This window comes from Sapajus apella, unplaced genomic scaffold (assembly GCF_009761245.1).
Source record: "Sapajus apella isolate SASKATOON/1434 unplaced genomic scaffold, GSC_monkey_1.0 scaffold41, whole genome shotgun sequence".
NCBI classification, from domain to species: Eukaryota; Metazoa; Chordata; class Mammalia; order Primates; family Cebidae; genus Sapajus; species Sapajus apella.
In genome coordinates this window covers 20,576,045-20,594,374 of record NW_022436981.1, presented here as the reverse complement: position 1 = coordinate 20,594,374, position 18,330 = coordinate 20,576,045, and the positions used below count along the sequence as shown (strand labels likewise).

Genomic DNA, 18,330 nt, shown 5'->3' with positions numbered 1-18,330 from the left:
AGAAAAAAATACCTTCTACATTTTGGGTCATAAAAATATCTAATTGTTCACAATTCTTTCTATTGTGTGCCATAGATAGATAGATAGATAGATAATCAATTTTTTCCATGAAATTTTTTTATCTTTGATATTTTGACAAATTTTTCTGGTCCAATATTGTGTCTCATTAATTTGTTAAAACATTCAGAGTGTATATTTGTTACAAATAATTTATTATTTTGACTTCTTTTAACTTTATTCATTTTTTTTTTGGCTCAGGCGTATATGTACATTATGCAATAATGTATATTATTTCTCTATGACTTTTCCTTTCATTTCAATTATCTGAATATACTTTCCTATTGATGTAGCTCATAACTAATTATTTTTGTTTATTGGTTTGTTTGAATTTTTTTTAATACTGATAACATTTTGCTCATAAAATCAGCATGAACTTAGTTTTAGTATTAGGTGTCAAGTAAAGCATAAATATACCCTATTTATTTATCTAGTGACTTGCCATTTAAAATTGTCATTTACTTACTAAAAAGTCTCTTTTATTTACAATGCATGAGGCAATATTAATTTTTTCCAATAATTCTTAGACAAATAGCACATATTTTATTTATTTGTAATTTCTTGTTACTATAAAACTGAAGCAGACTCAAGCCACTCTTGAACGTTTTGTACAATTAATCATATACTTTACCAACTATATTTTATGTCCTTTACCATTTTCAACTTATTTCTGGCTACAGTGCATAATGTCCTGTATCAATTTCAAACCTGGTGAGACTGCTGACTCTATTTGAGCATTTAGCTTAAGGATGTGTGGAAAAAAAATTACTAGTGGTTATTATGAATAGCCAAATCAACTATGAGATATGGAGAAAGAAGTTGGATTGGAATGTGAACATGAAACATGAAAAAAAAATGTTTGAACCCTCAATTATTGAGGCTCTCTTTCTAAACCCTGATTTATTTGAGTCAAGAAATAAGATCACCATTCTTGTTTTCCTCTATGGTCATTTTCCTAACATTGATCTTCTACTTATGTACAGTTTTCCCATTCCTCTGAGATATATGGTTTCTTATTGCTTTAAACTGTAATTTAATAACAGCTCATTTACACTGCCACATCCACTATAGAATTTGGGCTCTGCATTTATTCTTCATCATATTCGATTCACCTTCAAGGCTTGAGTGATTTTATTGCTCATGTAGGTAACCAATTTAAAACCCTATTCTCATATTATTTCTTGAACTCTAATGACTCTCTATGTCCACACTATGAACACTTTAAAAATATAGAGCTAATGTAAGTATGGATCTCCAGAATTAAGTCTACAACTTCTCCATATGGTTCTCTATTTATGAATGATATGGTTTAACTTTGTGTCTCCACCCAAATTTCCTACTGAATTTTAATCATCTTGTACAAGGGGAGGAACCTGGTGAAAAATGATTGGATCTTGGGGGTGGTTTCCCCCATTCTGCTCTAATGATAATGAGTGAGTTCTCACAAGATGTGATTGTTTAAAAGTGTTTGTCAATTCCCCTCTCGCTGTCTCTCCTGCTGACATGTAAGACATGCTTTGCTTCTCCTTTACCTTCAGCCATGATTGTAAATTTCCTGAGACTTCCCTAGCCATTTGAAGTGTGAGTCAATTAAAACTCTGTCCTTTATAAATTACTCAGTCTCATGTAGTATCTTTATGGTAGTGTGAGAACAAACTAATACAATGGTGATCTCTCTGGACTTGTTTTTGGAAGTCATTGAAATTTTCTTTTCTATATTCTTTTATTTTACCTGCTTCTTATCACATTTTCCCTTACATTCAGGCTAAATTTTGCTCTATCTTTTGTCATAATTCTGAGCTACATCAGCATCCTGAAGCCATTTTCTTTTCTAGCCTCTACCTCAAGGGCCCTGTACCCATGATAAACCCTGCTATTTGTCACCTCTGTTCTATATGATGTAGAAAGGTAGTCAAATAGATAAATTGATTGATTTTTCATAGAGGTACAGTCTCAAATATAAGCAAAGGCTATAATGTCAATTTTCAACCTATTTACTTCTCCTTGGTCACATATGATATGGTTTCCCTAGGATAATCATCCTAAACCTTAAGAAATCTTCCTAAGTGCCATATCTTATCTCTGCTTTATCATTCACAGCACACAACTGTGCCTTCTATAATATGGAGAAAATTAGGAATAATAATGTTATCCTTTAATGTCCACCTTTGTATGCACAGAAAAATTTCAGTTTTCTTTCAGGCCCACTGCTAATCATCTCCTGCTCACTAGGCTTTTGCCACTCTGCTTTACAGGTAATCTATGAGGAAACTGAAGTGATATTTCTGTGGACAATGTGAAATAGCTTGCAGTTCATGTGTTAGAATTGAAATATGGAAATGAAGTACATACAATATACTGCTAGCAGTAATCTTACTCTCTCTTCTCTTACCTAAAGTTGAATACACTGTTTAGAATTCCATATGCATTACCCATGTTATTTCTCATAAATTATTTCAAAAGAAATATAATTTTGGAAATAAAGCAAGAAAAAGCAGTAAATTTGGCTCAGCCACCCCATTGAGCCACTGAAGATGATAATCAGCGTCTCAGACCTTGATCCTCTTGAGGAGTCAGAGAAACATTCAGCTAGAATAGTCTATTGTTAGATGATCCAACTTTTTTCCTCAAATCTGGCTTTAATCGTATTTAGAGTTATTTTCTGCAAGGTAAGGAAGCACATCTAATTGTCGTTCCAAATTTATATAGATTTTTTCTTCATTATTGCATATTTCAATGCAATAATGAATGAGAACAGACATATAGCTTACCAAAATACAAACTCAGAAGTCAGAAATTTGCCCTTTAAGTTATAGAAAAAGCAATTTAATTTTACATTAATTTGTTCATACTGGTCTTTAGATGATCCTACTGAATCACCAGATAATTATTTAAAATTATCAGTCATGCATTATTTATAAATAATAGAAAACTATGTTCTCAGACTAGTGTTACTTTAAGTAGAGTAAATTTAAATAGATATTTATTGATCCAGTTTTATGTGGCTTTGTTGTTCATTTGATTCATTTTTAGCATTAGGTAAAAAATCTGTCATCCCATTTTTAAGGACATTGAAACCAACCGTAACTACTATTTTGGGGACATGTAGAATAGTGGTTTTTACAGAGATCCAGGATCCATATTCTGTTCTCAACTGTTTGACTATTACCTTAAGTCAAATGATCTCTAGAGAACTCTGTTTTTATAATGAACAAAATTAGAAAGTTTACATGGAAAATCACTCTGGTTTTCTTCAGGTCTACTAGTCTATGAATATATTGACTTAAACGTCCTGGATGTAATAGTACCATGAATGTATGAAGGACACTGCAAAGAATACAAATGTTGTTTCCTGGCATCCCATCCAAATCCATGGTATAACCAGCTAAAGTGTAGGAGGTTTTGATTACGTTTATTATTTATTTTGCTTCAGTCATAAATATTCTAAGTTTCTTTATTCTCTGATGCTGCTGTGGTGATATAAACTCACAAATAATGTATTATGTTCTGCATTATTTAAAAAAGCAATTTTTCTTTTCCAACTTAAAAAAAATAAAGGCTAAAAAGTATTACACATAATACTTAAGCACCCGTAGTAACCTAATGTCAAGTTCCTAATACAATAATTATATTTTTATTAAAATAAAGCTAATATAGAACTTATCTAATTTTAGCATATTAATAATCCTGATAATTTAATCATTCAATAATTTTAATATGCTACATAAAATACAATATTTATAATACCTATATAACTAAGTGAACATAAAAAATTTCTGGAAGACAATTGCATGATGTCATAACATGCATGGGTGAGAGACATATTCAAGGTGCAATATAGGTTAAAATACATAATAATAGTATAAAATAATTATGGATGTGATTTCAGGTTCCATATTGCAACCAATATTTAAAATAGATGTGACAAGCCATAAGATTGCCTATTCTCTGCCATTTCAGATGTAGAGAACTGGTGCCTGAGTAGAACATATTGGCCACAAGTGATATGAAGTACAAGTGTTCAGAATACGACAAAGATTAAATGACCAGTCTCTGTAGAGCAGTTAATTGAAATGGAAAGACCTAATAAAAAAGAGCACCCCAGATATCTACGGAAGAATCTGTACAAATATTTGGCAATGAACTGAGATGTGCATGCCCAGCATGAGACCACACAAGGTTTATCAGATATGCGAGGCTATAGGGTTAAAAATGGGACAGAAATATGTGTGACAGTTGCACACAGTCTTGGAGGAAGAACTGAGCTGGGGCACTTTGTATCTCAGGCTATTTTAGGGTGGAGAGATATTCTCAATATCACAAGATATCTCTGGCATCCGTCTGAGGTATCAGCAAGTCTTGTCTTAGAAATAATAACAACACCCTAGAATAGAACTTAAACTATACTGGTCTCAACATAACTTAAAGCCAATCCGTGAGAAGATACATAAACAAAAGATTAGAGATTAGTCCTGCCAAATTAGAAGCATTTAAGAACACATTGCTTTCCTTTGATCTTCACTAAGGAGCACTAAGCCTAAACCTAAGACTACAGACTTCCAAGATAATCATCCAACAATTTAACTATTTACTGAAAAGTTAAGACTCTTCAGAAGACAGTAACATAATCTAATCTCTATGCTGCATTAACTGTACTTTCCAGTCTTCAATCAAAAATTGCTATGCATAGAAAGCAACTAGACACTATGAGATTCTTAGGCAAGCAAAAATGTAGGACCATAAAACTAATGGCAAAACGCCTAACTTTGAATTTAGTAGATAAGAACTCTAGGAAAATTTAGTGGTAAAAGACACAGAGAGAGACAGAGAGTGTGTGTATATCCATATATTTACTCCAAGTATGTGTATGCATATATACACTCCAAACAGAATAAAACTCCAAACAGAATTGAAATGAATCAAGCTTAGACAAATTATAATATATACATATATATGCACACACACACATACTCTATTATTACTAAATATATTTATATGTGTATATGCATATATAATAAAATATATTCAAAGTAATAAAAATTTGCTTCTTAAAAATATTTTTTTCATGAGTGAAGATGGGAAATTTTAGCATAGAGTTGGACATTTCAACTACAAAAAAATACAAATTCTATAAATGTAAAATGTCTAGAAAAGCATAATTACAGTATTTATTCAATATGCTTAAAATTTTTTTGGAGGTATTACATAAAGAATTTGAAGGAAGATCAATAAAAATTATCAAATTTGAAGAACAGATTCAACAAGAAGATGTGAAGCCACATGCATGTGTTTACAATATCAAACTTTCTAACACAGGCAAAATAATATCCTAGAAAGAAAAGAAAAATATATTTAAGAAAACCTAAATATTTGAATAAGTAATATTCAAAGTCCCAAAATTTGATGAAAAACACTAACCCAAAAACCTAAGAAACTCACAAAACTTCAAACAGAATAAAAATAAAATGCCATAAGCCTAGACAAATTAAAAACAAAGTTCTGAAAATCAAAGACAAGAAGACAGTCTTCAAAGTAGCAAGATTGGGAGAAGGGTACATTGTACACCAGAAAACAGAAATAATAGTTACTGTTTTTCAATCAGAAACAATGGAAACTTGAAAACTGTGAAATGCTTTGGAGTACGTATCAAAACAAGATTCTCAATCAGTGATATCCAGTAAAATACAAGAATTTGTCATCAGCAGGTTACCATCGTTTATTCCACTTACAGAAAAGACATACCTTTTTTGGTGTTCTGAAAACATTGCCACTGGTTCATATGGACATTTTTCCTACTGTTTTTTCAAGCTACAATAAATATATTGCCTACAGAAGAGAAAACTCTTAATTAAAACGAGAAAAAGAAAAAGCTGTGGTTATTTTTCCCTCAGCATCAGAAAGAATGCTATTCCCAATCTAGAGACAGAATTTGCCTAATTAATACCTCATTTTTGAGAAAAATCTTTTCAGTCAGCTATAGTCAAGTTAATTTAACTTGTTTGCTTAGGCTCGTAGAGTGGTGAGAGAAATATGTAGAGTGTTTTTCTTTTTAGTTAATTCTTGCCTGATTTTCTATGTTATGAGAGTATAAGATATGTGAAATGATGAATACCACTCTAAAATTATTAAACTTGTGTTTACATGTGAAATAACTATACTTCCCTGAAGGCTAAAAAGTATATTTATATAGTATGCAATTTGTAGCCTCGTCAAAATTTTTTGTGTGAAAATATTTATATAGATTGCATATAAATACAAAGATATTAAACCTGAAATAATGTAATTAGTTTCACACTATTTTAAGAATTTGTCCCAAATATGAAGGTTTACATTGAGAATTGTTTAATTTTATTTCTATTTTGATTATTGTAAAACATTTATCTGTTGTTATATTTAAATTGTCAAATACATATTATAGTTTCTAATTTTTCAAGCTTTATCAAGTAAAACTTTAAATTTGAAAACAAACCAGTGGTCAAATATGAGAATAATATCTATACTTTATCCTTCTATATTATTTTCCTTTCTACTTTTTTAAAATTGTTTTTTCTGTGATATTTACTGAGGGTTATATTAATACTCCATCTGTGATTTTCCATCTTTATATGTTCATTTGCTTTAATTTATACTTTGAAGATCATATAATTGGATTGAGGTTTCATGACTGTATAAAATGAAATAAATCATTCAGACTCATTATGAGCTGTGTGTTCATAGCTCATAGCTCGAATTCATTTAATTCAAAATTTAATTCTCTTTATTGATATATGGTGACTTGATTTTTCAGAGTAATACTTTTTGCCTATTTTATTACAATGTTTAAATAAGTAAGCTTAAGTAAATTATCTGTAAATGCACCTCAACAAATTGAACTGGCAAATAAAAAAATTCATGCTTTAAATAATCCATTTGTTGGAATGATAATATTAGCCACACAGCTAAAAAGTCTCTGTTTAATTCTGAGCACTTTAGACACAGCAGTGCTAATTCATCTTAGAAGGAAGACTATTACCTGCATTTCTTCTTCACTGACAGAATGAATGTAATGCTTTACTAGTTTTATTTAAACACATAAATATAGAAAAAATAGTTCAGTGGTTTCCAGCTGTTTTATCTGTAAATATTCTGAATACATGAGAGGGTGGGGTGGAAAGGGGCCATTATGAATATTAGATAAAAATGTTGATTTTTTTTTTTTTTTTTTAGTTGGAACTCCCTCTGTCACCCAGGCTGGAGTGCAATGGTGCTGTCACAGCTGACTGCAACCTCTGCCTCCTGGGTTCAAGTAATTTTCCAGCTTCAACCTCCTGAGTAGCTGGGTTACAGGCACCCGCTGTCATGCCTGGTTGGCCAGGCTGGTTTTGAACTCCTGACCTCATGTGATCTGCCTGCCTTGGCTTCCCAAAGTGCTGGGATTTCTGGCATGAACTATTATGCCAGACCAAAAATGTTGATTTTGATTTGAGTGTTATCACATCAGACCATTAAAATATGCAAACACAACTTTCAGGAAAGTTGGAAGGCTGTTGATGTGATAGACAAGGCTTCCTAATGCATTCCCTGGATCTTCTGAGATCTTTTAGTAATAACTGAAAGTGAAAAAAAATCTTGTTAATTAAGATGTGAAGTAATACTCAAGACAGGAAAAATGGTAAGTTTTTTTAATTTTTAATTTTTAACTGAAAAGATTACTAAGTGGCAAAACCAGATGCTATAGATTTAGCACACAGCTACACTAAGTCAACAATTCTCTTTATTAAAATACCTTCTCTTTTCTGAACCCTTTTGCTAATGCTTGTCAAAAACTCCCTGATGTTAAAAATTTTGAATAAATAATTACCTTATACATGTTGTAATTTATTTAGGTGACTTTCAGAGATGAAAGGGTTATGAATTTGTACCAAGTTATCCATCTGTTAATTTGTAGAAAACAGTTTATTTAGGTGACTGTCAGAGATGAAAGGGTTATGAATTTCTACCAATTTATCCGTCTGTTAATTTGTAGAAAACAGTATTTTTATTAGGCTTTTATTTTTGCAGCCCTTAATCCAAAACAATTTCAAGATATCTCATCTTTTGCTGAGAAAGTGAAGATCATGGGCAATAGTAATTAAGATTCAGATCACACCTCCTTCTTGGCTTATTTAAGGTCTTCAATTTCTGACGTATTTTCTAAAAATTCTTCTCTCTTTTAGATCACTAATTGCCAAAGACTGTTAGGCTGGCAGAGCTTTACTGTGATTGAAAGATTGTTTTCAGTGACAAGAAACAAACCAGACAAGAGAAAGCTGGATTTTGCTGTGACAGGCATTGTTTAATTTAGCTCTCTGGGGCTTCCAGAAAATCCTCCTTGTTCTGTTATGTCGTAAAGATTACCCTCCTGGAAACATGATGGAGAAGGAAGGAAATTTTGCTTCTGGTTGCTTAGCCTTCCACACAAAAAGTAACCTGTGCTTGCCTGGGTATTTGTTTTAGCTTGATTATGTGGCTTTTAAGTTAGTGGTTTGATCTAAGCCTCTTTGATCTGATGGATTCATATTATTGATTTTATTCAAAATACACCTGTAAGGCCTATGCATTCATTCATGTGGGAAGAGATAGTAAAAAAAAAAAAAAAAAATCATCGCTGTAAAATACAGTATAAAAAGAAACACAGATATGAAGTAGATCCATGTATTACTTAAGAAGCAGAGTGGCAATTGCTTCCTTTAAAGGAAATTGGTGCAGAGGTGATTTTTATATTTCCATTGTTATATCTTTTTTTTGCAATTTTGAGTTTTTTGTGTGAAAAGTTGAAAACACCAACAAATATCTAAACTTGAAAAATCAAGAAAGATAAGCATAATCATATTATCTAGATCTGTAGGCTTAATGACTCAAACAGTAAAATCATAAATACTTAAAAGATTGGATAGAGATAATGAGTGAGGAAGGCATGATTTGTATACTACAAGTTTTCGTTGACCTGTGTATATTCTTTCACCAGTACCACACTGTCTTTTTTACTGTAGCTCTATAAAAATCTTGATGTCAACAAGCGTGAGTCCTTCTACTTTGATATTTTTTTCTAGAATAGTATTGGTTAATCCAGGTTGTTTATCTTTCCATACATAATTTTATTATTATTTATAATTATTATTATTTATAATTATTTATTATTTATAATTTTATCATAATTTTATTGATATTTATAAAATAGCTTCCTAGGGTTTTGCTTAGTATGCATTGAATCTACAGATTAGGTTGAAAAGAACTGATATCTTGACAATATTGTTTCCTCTAATCTATGAATATGTAATATTTCTTGATTTATTTAGATCTTCTTTGATGCATTTTATCAGAGTTTTATAGTTTTCCACATATAGATTAAGTATGTATTTTATAAGATTTATGCCTATTTCATATCTTGGTGCATTTTATAAATGTCACTGTATGTTTCTTTTTTAAATTTCAAATTACAATTTCAATTCCTTTGTTGATGTATGGGGAAGTAAATGATTTTTGTATAGTAACCTGAATCCTGAAACTTTGCTATACCTATGAGAGATTGCTTTTCGATTCTTTGAGATCCAAATATATAATTATGTCATCTGTGAACAAACACAGCTTTATGTCTTCTTAATGAGTTGCACATTTCTTATTGTCTTTTCATATTGCACTAGGTATGACTTCTAGTACAATTTTGAATAGAGTGATGAGAGACGACACCCTTGCCTTGTTCCTGATGTTAGAAAGAAAGCATCTAATTTTTCACTATTAAGTATGATTTAGTTGTGGATATTTCATAGACTTCTTTTAACTTAAACAAACTATCTTAACTCCTAGTTTAAGGAGGGTTTTTATTTTACATGTGTGCTGTATTTTGTGGATTTATTTTTCCACAATATGAATGTGTGATTTTTCTTCATTTGTTTGTTGATGTGGTGAATTACAAAGATTGATTTTCAAATTTTGACCCAGCCTAGCTGGAATATACATATAATAAATCCTAGTTGCTCATAGCATATACTTTTAATTACATATTTATATTAAATTTGCTAATTTTTGAAGATTTCTTCATCTCTGTTTATGGGAGATACTGATCTTTTTCTTTCCTGTGATTTTTTAATCAGGTTTTATAATAAGAATAATCTGGATTTACGAATTGAGTTAAGAAGTTTTTCTCTACTTTTCAATTGCTGGAAAAAAAATATATAAAAATGGTATCGTTACTTCTTGGTAAAATTCACCATTGAAACTATGTAGGCCTGGTGATTTATTTTTTGGAAAGCTATTTGTTACAAATTAAATTTCATTGATAGAAATAAGCCTATTCATATTAACTATTTATCCTCATGTGAATTGTAGTAGTTTGTGTTTTTTAAGGAATTGATCAATTTCCTCTATGTCATCAAAATTTTGGGCATAGAATTGTTGGTAGTGTTTCTTTATTATTTTAATGTCTGTAAAATCAGAGTGATGGTGACTTTTTTCTGATATTGGTTGTATTTTTTCTCTCTTTTTGTTCTTACACTTGGCTAGTGAAAGCTGATCAATTTTATTGATCTTTTTTCAAAGAATCGGCTTTCGCTCTGTTTTCTTATTTTTATTTTTTGTTTACAACATAATTGGTTTCTGTTCTAATTTTATATTGCTCACTTTTGGCTTATAATTGTTCTTCTTTCTATAGTTCCCTGAAGTGAAAACTTAGATTATTGATTTTGGATTATTTTCTTTTCTTAAATACATTTGTACTGTAAATCTTCCTCTAAGCATTTTTTAATGGATCTCACAGGTTCTAAATTAGACCTTCATTTAATCAAAATAATTAAAAAATGTTTTCCTGAGACTTCTTCTTTGACCCATCTATTGTTTAGAATTGTGTATTTAAGTTTCAATTGGGGAATTCTTCAACTATTTTTATGTTTTTGATTTTTAGTTTAATTATACTATAGCCTAACAATATACTTTTATGATTTCTGTTCCTTTATATTTCTTGAGGTTTGTTATATGGCCTAAAACATGGTCTGTGTTAATGAGTGTTCCCTATACTTTGTCTGCCTTTTGATATGCCTTCTAATTTTTTTGTTGCCTGACAGACATGACATATCAGACAATAGGAGCTTAAGTCTGACAATAGGAGCAATAGACCTTTAGTGTTTTATGTTAACTTGGCAACAAATTGGGCTGCTCCTATCAGACAATAGGAGCAATAGGCCTTTAGTGTTAGGTTTTATGTTAACTTGGCAACAAATTGGGCTGCATTTAATATTTGCCATAGTAATAGGCGCCCGATAGTTTAAATTCTTCTAGTGACCTTATTTTTGTCTTCAGTACTTTCTTTGGGTTTTCCTAAGAAATCCTCCTTACTTAGAGCCTGTCTCACAGTTTAAGTTGCAATCTACTGGGTTTTTTGTTTTGTGTAGTTATTGTTGTATTGAGACAAAGTATCATTCTTTTGCCCAGGATAGGGTGCAGTGGCACAATCTTGGCTCACTGCAACTTCCACCTCCCAGGTTCAAGTGATTCTCCTGCCTCAGCCTCCTGAGAGGTGCATGCTGCTTTACTCAGCTAATTTTTACACTTTTAGTAGAGACCGGATTTCACCATGTTGGCCATGCTGGCCTTGAACTCCTAGCCTCAAGTGATCCACTTACCTGAGCCTCCCGAAGTGCTGGGATTACAAGCATGAGCCACTGTGCCCGGCCCGTAATCCACTGATACTATATAGAGCCCTAGTGATGTGGGAGTATGGTGTTGGGGGGACAAAAGTGATGTATTATATTAGATTATATCTCAGTTTTATAGAAGACTGGTTTACCTGGGCAGTGACCTTCATAAATGATTTTTTAGCTTTCTTTCCTTCTCTGGTGACACAGGAAACTACAGGGACTAAAGTCTTGTAACTTCCCTCTAGCTAGGATAAAGTTTTGGTGAAGGCTTTTCTCTGGAGGGTAAGTTTTGTTATTTAATACTTATCTGGGTATATTTCTCAATGTTTCTTTCTTTTCTTTTTCTTTTCTTTCTTTTCTCTCTCTCTCCCTCTTCCTTCCTTCCTCCCTCCATCTCTCTTTCTCGCCTTCTTTCTTTTTTCTCTACTATGGCCACAAGAGGTATCTTACTTGGCCCTTCAACATAAGAAACTGTGAGGCTGCTGGATGTAAATCCATGAATGTGTGGGGACCCCTATGACTACAGCCTCCATCAGATTCTTATTCTCTCCTAAGACCTTAGTCTCCAGCAATTTGTCAAAATTAGCATTTAAATGTTTCTACCACTTTATGGCCCCAGTTGTACATTCTCACAGATGTTGACTCTAACTCTCTGTATTCATTTGTCCTTCCAAATTTTGGAGTGGTGATTTGAACTTGAGATTTCATTTTCTGGTGGATGCAAAAGTCATTAATTTTTGCTATGTTCTGTTTTTGTTGTTGTATGCATGGTACTAACTCTGAAGCTCTTTAAAGAGCAGAAATCCCAAGCCTTAATACAACTTTTTATACTTCTGGACTACCTGATCTGTTATAATTTTCTTTGTAAGAATACATTTGAAAGAGGATAAATGTAACTACAGGATAAACAGATGATGTGGCATATGCTTTGGAGAGAGAAAATCATATGAAAAAATATTGATAATTTATTTTTTGCTTCAGTTTGTCCTGCATGTTTTAGGAAACATACATTCCAGTCTTAGTTTTCCTACTGGCTATGTGTGTGAATTTCAGCAAGTTACAAAATGCATCCCGGTCTCCGTTTTCTCATTTATAAAATGAATCACTTACATGAGATAATTCTAAGATGTTTCCTAGCTATAAATTTTTAGCATATTTCATATATAAAAGAGTCATCACTGGCAATATTGATTTATTTCATCATTCATGTATTTAACATGTATTAATTGATTTTTAATTCTGGGAAAAATAAACATTATAGTGAAGAACCTTGTTCATTTAGAATGCATATTCAGTTGCAAAAAGACTGTATATAAAGAAGTAAAAAAAAAACATTGGGAGGGAGTTTAAGGAATTTTTAATTTACTTTAAAAAATACTTTGATTTTTTATTTTTAATTATAAATTGACAAATTAGTTTGTATATATTTGTGGGGTTCAACATGTTAATATTCATGAATTTAATGTGAAGTAATAAAACTAAGTGAATTAACATATCTATCACATGAAATACTTATCTTTTCTGTAGTGAGAATATTTGAAATTTACTCTTTTGGAAATTTTTAAATGCATAATACGATATGATTTACTATATCCATCATCCTATGAAATATATCTCTATGAAAAAGAAATCTATTTTTCTATTTAAGGCTTTGTATCCCTTGATCATCCTCTCCCTATTCCCTTTGCCTCTTGCCTCTCATAGTTACCATTCTACTCTCTGTTCCTTGGAATTTGATTGTTTTAGATTCTACATATAAATTAGAACATGTGGTATTTGTCTTATTTCACTTAGCATAATATTCTCCAATTCCATCCATGTTGTTTGTTGCAAGGGACAATATATATTCTTTTTTTAAAGTTTTAAAAGACTTTTTCAAGACATATACATATATATATATATATATATATACACACACACACACACACACACACACACATACTATGTATATATACACACATCATATTATATGTATATATATAAAAAATATGGTATGTATGTATGTATATATATATACATAAAATAGTACTCCACATATACATGTATAATATATAATACATATATATAACATATATGTGTATATATATAATATATATTATGTATATATGCTCTATATATAAATAGATACAGTAGTACTCTGTTTGTGTGTGTGTCTCTACACACACAGACACACATACACACACACACACCATATTATCTTTATTCGTCTGTTGCTGGACACTTAGATTGATTCCATATCTTGGCTATTGTGAATAATGCTGCAAAGAATTTGGGTATGCAGATATTTCTTTTACACACTAACTTCAAATCTTTGAGTAAATACTCAGAAGTGGGATTCCTGGATCATACAGTAATTTTATTTTTAGTTTTTTGAGATATCTTTATGCTGTGTTCCTTAATGGCTATACTAATTTACAATTCCACCAACAGTGTACAAGTCTCCCTCTTCTATACATTCTCACCAGAACTTGTAAATATTTTTGCCTTTTTGGTAATAGCCATTCTGAGAGGTATGGTGTATTATCCCTTTGTGATTTTAATTTGAATTTTTTTAGTGATTGGTGATGTTGAGCATTTTTTCAAATATCTGTTGGGCATATGTATGTTTTCATTTGTAAAGTATTTATTTAGGTATCTTGCCTAGATTTTAACTGGATAAATAGTTTTCATAATATAGAGTAGTGTGTGTTCCTTGCTTATTTTTGATATTAACCCCTTATCAGGTGTATGCCTTGCAAATATTTTCCCCTGACTGGTAGTTTGATTCTTCACTCTATTTTTTGCTTGCTGTGTAAAGCTTTTTAGCTTCATGTAATCCCATTTGTCTAATTTTTTTTTATTGACTACACTTTTAGTATAAAGTCTAAATAAATTATTGCCCAAACAAATGTCATGTCATTATTTTGCTGTGTTTTTTTCTAATGGTTTTACTATTTCAGGTCTTATGTTTAAATGTTTAATCTATTTTGAGTTTTTTTTTTTTGTTGTGGTTGTTGTATGATGTTAGAGAAGGGCTCTTCACTCTTCTGCATATAGCTATCCAATTTCCTTGGCACCATTCGTAAGAGTATCTTTTCCCCATCATACCTCCTTGGTATCTTCATTGAAGCTCAATTGACTATACAAAAATATGTTTTTTTTAATGATATCTGTTCTTTTCTTTGGTCAATGAATCTTTGTTTATGACAGCACCATACTGTTTTATTTTCTGTAGCTTTGTATTACAGTTTGAAATCAAGCAATGTAATTCCTTCAGCTTTTTTTGTTGTTGTCATTGTTCATAATTTTCCTAGTTATTTGGAATTTTTTGTGGTTCTATATAAATTTCAGAATTATTTATTCTATATCTCTGAAAAATGACATTGGAATTTTGATCAAGATTGTATTTAATATGTAGATCACTTTGGTAGTATGGGTATTTTAACAATACTAATTTTTTCAATCTATAAACATGGAATATCTTTCACTAATCTGTGTCTTCTTCAATGATTTTCTTTGCTTTCTTTTGTTGAGAAGGAGTTTCACTGTTGTTGGCCAGGCTGGAGTGCAATGGTGTGATCTCAGCTCACTGCAGCCTCTGCCTCCCAGGATCAAGTGATTCCCCTGCCTCAGCCTCCAGAGTAGCTGGATTACAGGCACCCACCACCATGCCTAGCTAATTTATTTGTATTTTTAGTAGAGATGAAGTTTCACCATGTTGACAAGACGGGTTTCAAACTCCTTACGTCAGGTGATCTGCCCGCCTTGGCCTCTCAAAGTGCTGGGATTACAGGAGTGAGCTGCCCTGCCCGAACTTCTTCAATTATTTTCATTACTGTTTTATAATTTTCAGTCTATAGGTAATTTACCTTGATGATTAAATATATTCCTAAATATGTTATTATTTTTGTAGCTATTGTAGATTGGATTGTTTTCTTGATTTCTTTTTCAGAATTTTTTTTTTGTCAGAAACACTAGTAATTTTCACATCTTGATTTGGTATTCCTTTTCACATGTTGATTTGCTATATCTATTTATTAGTCCTGACAGTTTTTTTGTGGAATATTTAGGGTTTTCTATATACAGGATCATGTCCTCAGCAGACAACAACATTTTCACTTTATTTCCTATTTGCATGCCTTTATTTCCTTATTTTGTCCAACTGCTCTGATGAAGACTTCCAGTATCACCATGAATGGAACCTGAAGAATAAATATCCATATCTTCTGGATCTTGGAGGAAGGAGAAAAGTAAAAGTGTTCTCTTTCCAAATACATAAAAATGTCATATTTAAAAATATAGCAAATTCAGCATGATATAATTGTGCTCAATTGGGACAAATATACAGCTGATGGTTGATGATTTGGATATTCAAAGAAGCTATTACAATGGAGAAAAATGTGTGGACTGAAGCTTGCGTTGCAAGGAAAAGCCAGCAAAACAGAAATACATCATTCCTGACAGAAGAATCATCAGGATTGAAGCTGCACCTTGGAAATTAGTTTAATATTTTTTGTAAAACGGCAAAACAAAACAAACAAACAAATGAAAAGTAAAACTCATCTGGCTAAACAAGGGAGAAATGGCAGAAACTGAGTCAAGCTAAATAGGCAAAAACCAGTTCATATATAACCTATTTTCCACAATGTAATTTTTTTTTAAAATTCAGGTACAATGAGAATCTATTGAAACAGAAAAAAAATCTAAGCTATTTTAGTCTGGACAAGAGAAGACAGTAGAGTAAACTGGGGAGTAGAAAAAGAAACAGCTAAATGTGAATGGTGCCTATATCAATTTTAGAGTTAGAGGACACAGTGATTTTGAATGTGAGCGATGAGGAAAGGAGAAGTGATAAATAACTTCTAAGTTGTTGTCTTGAACAGTTCAGTAGATTGTTGTGCCATTAAGTGAGATATGATGACCCGGAAGAGGAGTAAATTTGGGAGGAAATAACTTCTGTTTGAGCTATATTCAGTTGGTGATTTCTTTAAACATCAAAAGAAAAATGAGAGCTGTGAAAACTGTGAAAACATTGGTAGGTCTTATGGTTGCCTAGGGGGAGAACATCAATGAGCAACAAAGGAGAGAAGATTGTGTTCAAAATGTCAGGCTCTCTACTAAAAAAACATTTGAAATAAACATGAGGAAAAATATATATATTGCAAGAGTTCCATTGCAGAGAAGTGCAGACATGGCTAGTATGCATGAGTACACCTAGTATGCATGAATACACCTTAGATATCTGTGAAAATATTATAGAACTCAGAATTAAAAGACCTAAAATATACTTAAAGACTGAACATGCAGAGGTAAAAGAACTGTTGCTAAGCCAGAATAAATATGTTCAAGTTTAGAGTGATATACAGCTAACTCCAAAAAATAAAAGAAACTAATTCAAGAGGAGACCAAATAAAAATGGTTTACAAAGTCAGACATGAAGTTGTTGTTTTAGACAGATGCAGCTTTCTACTAAAGATGGCTATTTTGTCTCTTAAAATGAATAAGGAGACAAGAACGTCACCGAGGATCTTAACAGAAAGAACCATGTGAGCCATTTATGGAAGAATTAGTTCACATTTGTAGAAAGGACACCTACACTAAGAATTCTGTATTACTTTTATCAAGCTTAAATCAGTACCTTTCATTCCTTAAAATAACATTTGAGACATTTTTTCTTTCTCATGGACACTTATTTACCTTAGCCTGATTCTGTTTCTCAATTACAAATAAAGAAGTTTGGAATGTATGAGGTAATTCATTAAAACCCCTTCATTTTCTGTAATAGATCAGGCGCAAGCCAATAGCTGTATTAAAGCCACATAGCTACTTAGTGGGAAATTTTGTTTTAGAACTCCTAATTCACCATATTGTGACTCTTTGTATTAGGGCCTTTTAAATACAGGAAAAAATAGAAAGAACAGAAATTTGCTTATGTCTTTTATAAAAATGTATTTATAGGAATTATTAATATTGATTTATACATGATTTATCTTATTTTTATTAAACTAAAAGTCCATTTGTATGAAGCAATAAGGCATATAAAGGATGTTTTATTTGATTACAAGTTAATATTTAACTTTAAAAAATGGTACTTTGATAAAAATGAGTGGCTTAATATTGCCATAAATTACTGGCAATCTATTTAATAGTGTTTTATTTCAAAAGTTTTTTAAATGTGCTGGTATTTTCAAATGAAGCATATATCTTCCATGACATCTATTTTTAGTGGGTGAGTACTAATATAAATAATTATGAGAGGGCATTTTTAATTTTTACTTTGATAACTATTTCTTTTTTGAAAACTGCTATTCTTTATATTTAATATTCTTCAATACTTTGTGAAAAGATTTATGTATCTAAGTCCCCCAGGATGGGATTCATACAAAGGTTTTGCTGAAGCAAACGGCAGCCTCCTAAGGACACAATGTTGATAAAAGACAGATTTTTATCCTAACTCTATGAAACCTAGAAGGCAGAATTTTCTAGGACTTACTTCACCTCGTAGAGCCTGCAAATGATTTTCATCGTTGGGAATTTAGGAAGTGATTCATCCTGCCAAACCTGTTGAGTTATTTTCTAGAAAGTCATGCCTACATCAGCTTGTCAAGCACAGCATATCTAAGTACTAAAACTGCTTATTCAT

The 18,330-nt window shown here is 31.4% G+C and overlaps 1 long non-coding RNA gene across 1 annotated transcript; it reads right to left on the bottom strand.

The window, feature by feature from the left end:
* Positions 1–1,518: 1,518 nt before the first annotated feature.
* LOC116565656 lies at positions 1,519–15,361 on the bottom strand. The gene is made up of 3 exons (XR_004275557.1): positions 15,352–15,361; positions 1,655–1,660; positions 1,519–1,618 (listed from the first exon to the last, which is right to left on the bottom strand). It is a non-coding gene; the product is annotated as an uncharacterized LOC116565656 (long non-coding RNA).
* Positions 15,362–18,330: the final 2,969 nt, after the last annotated feature.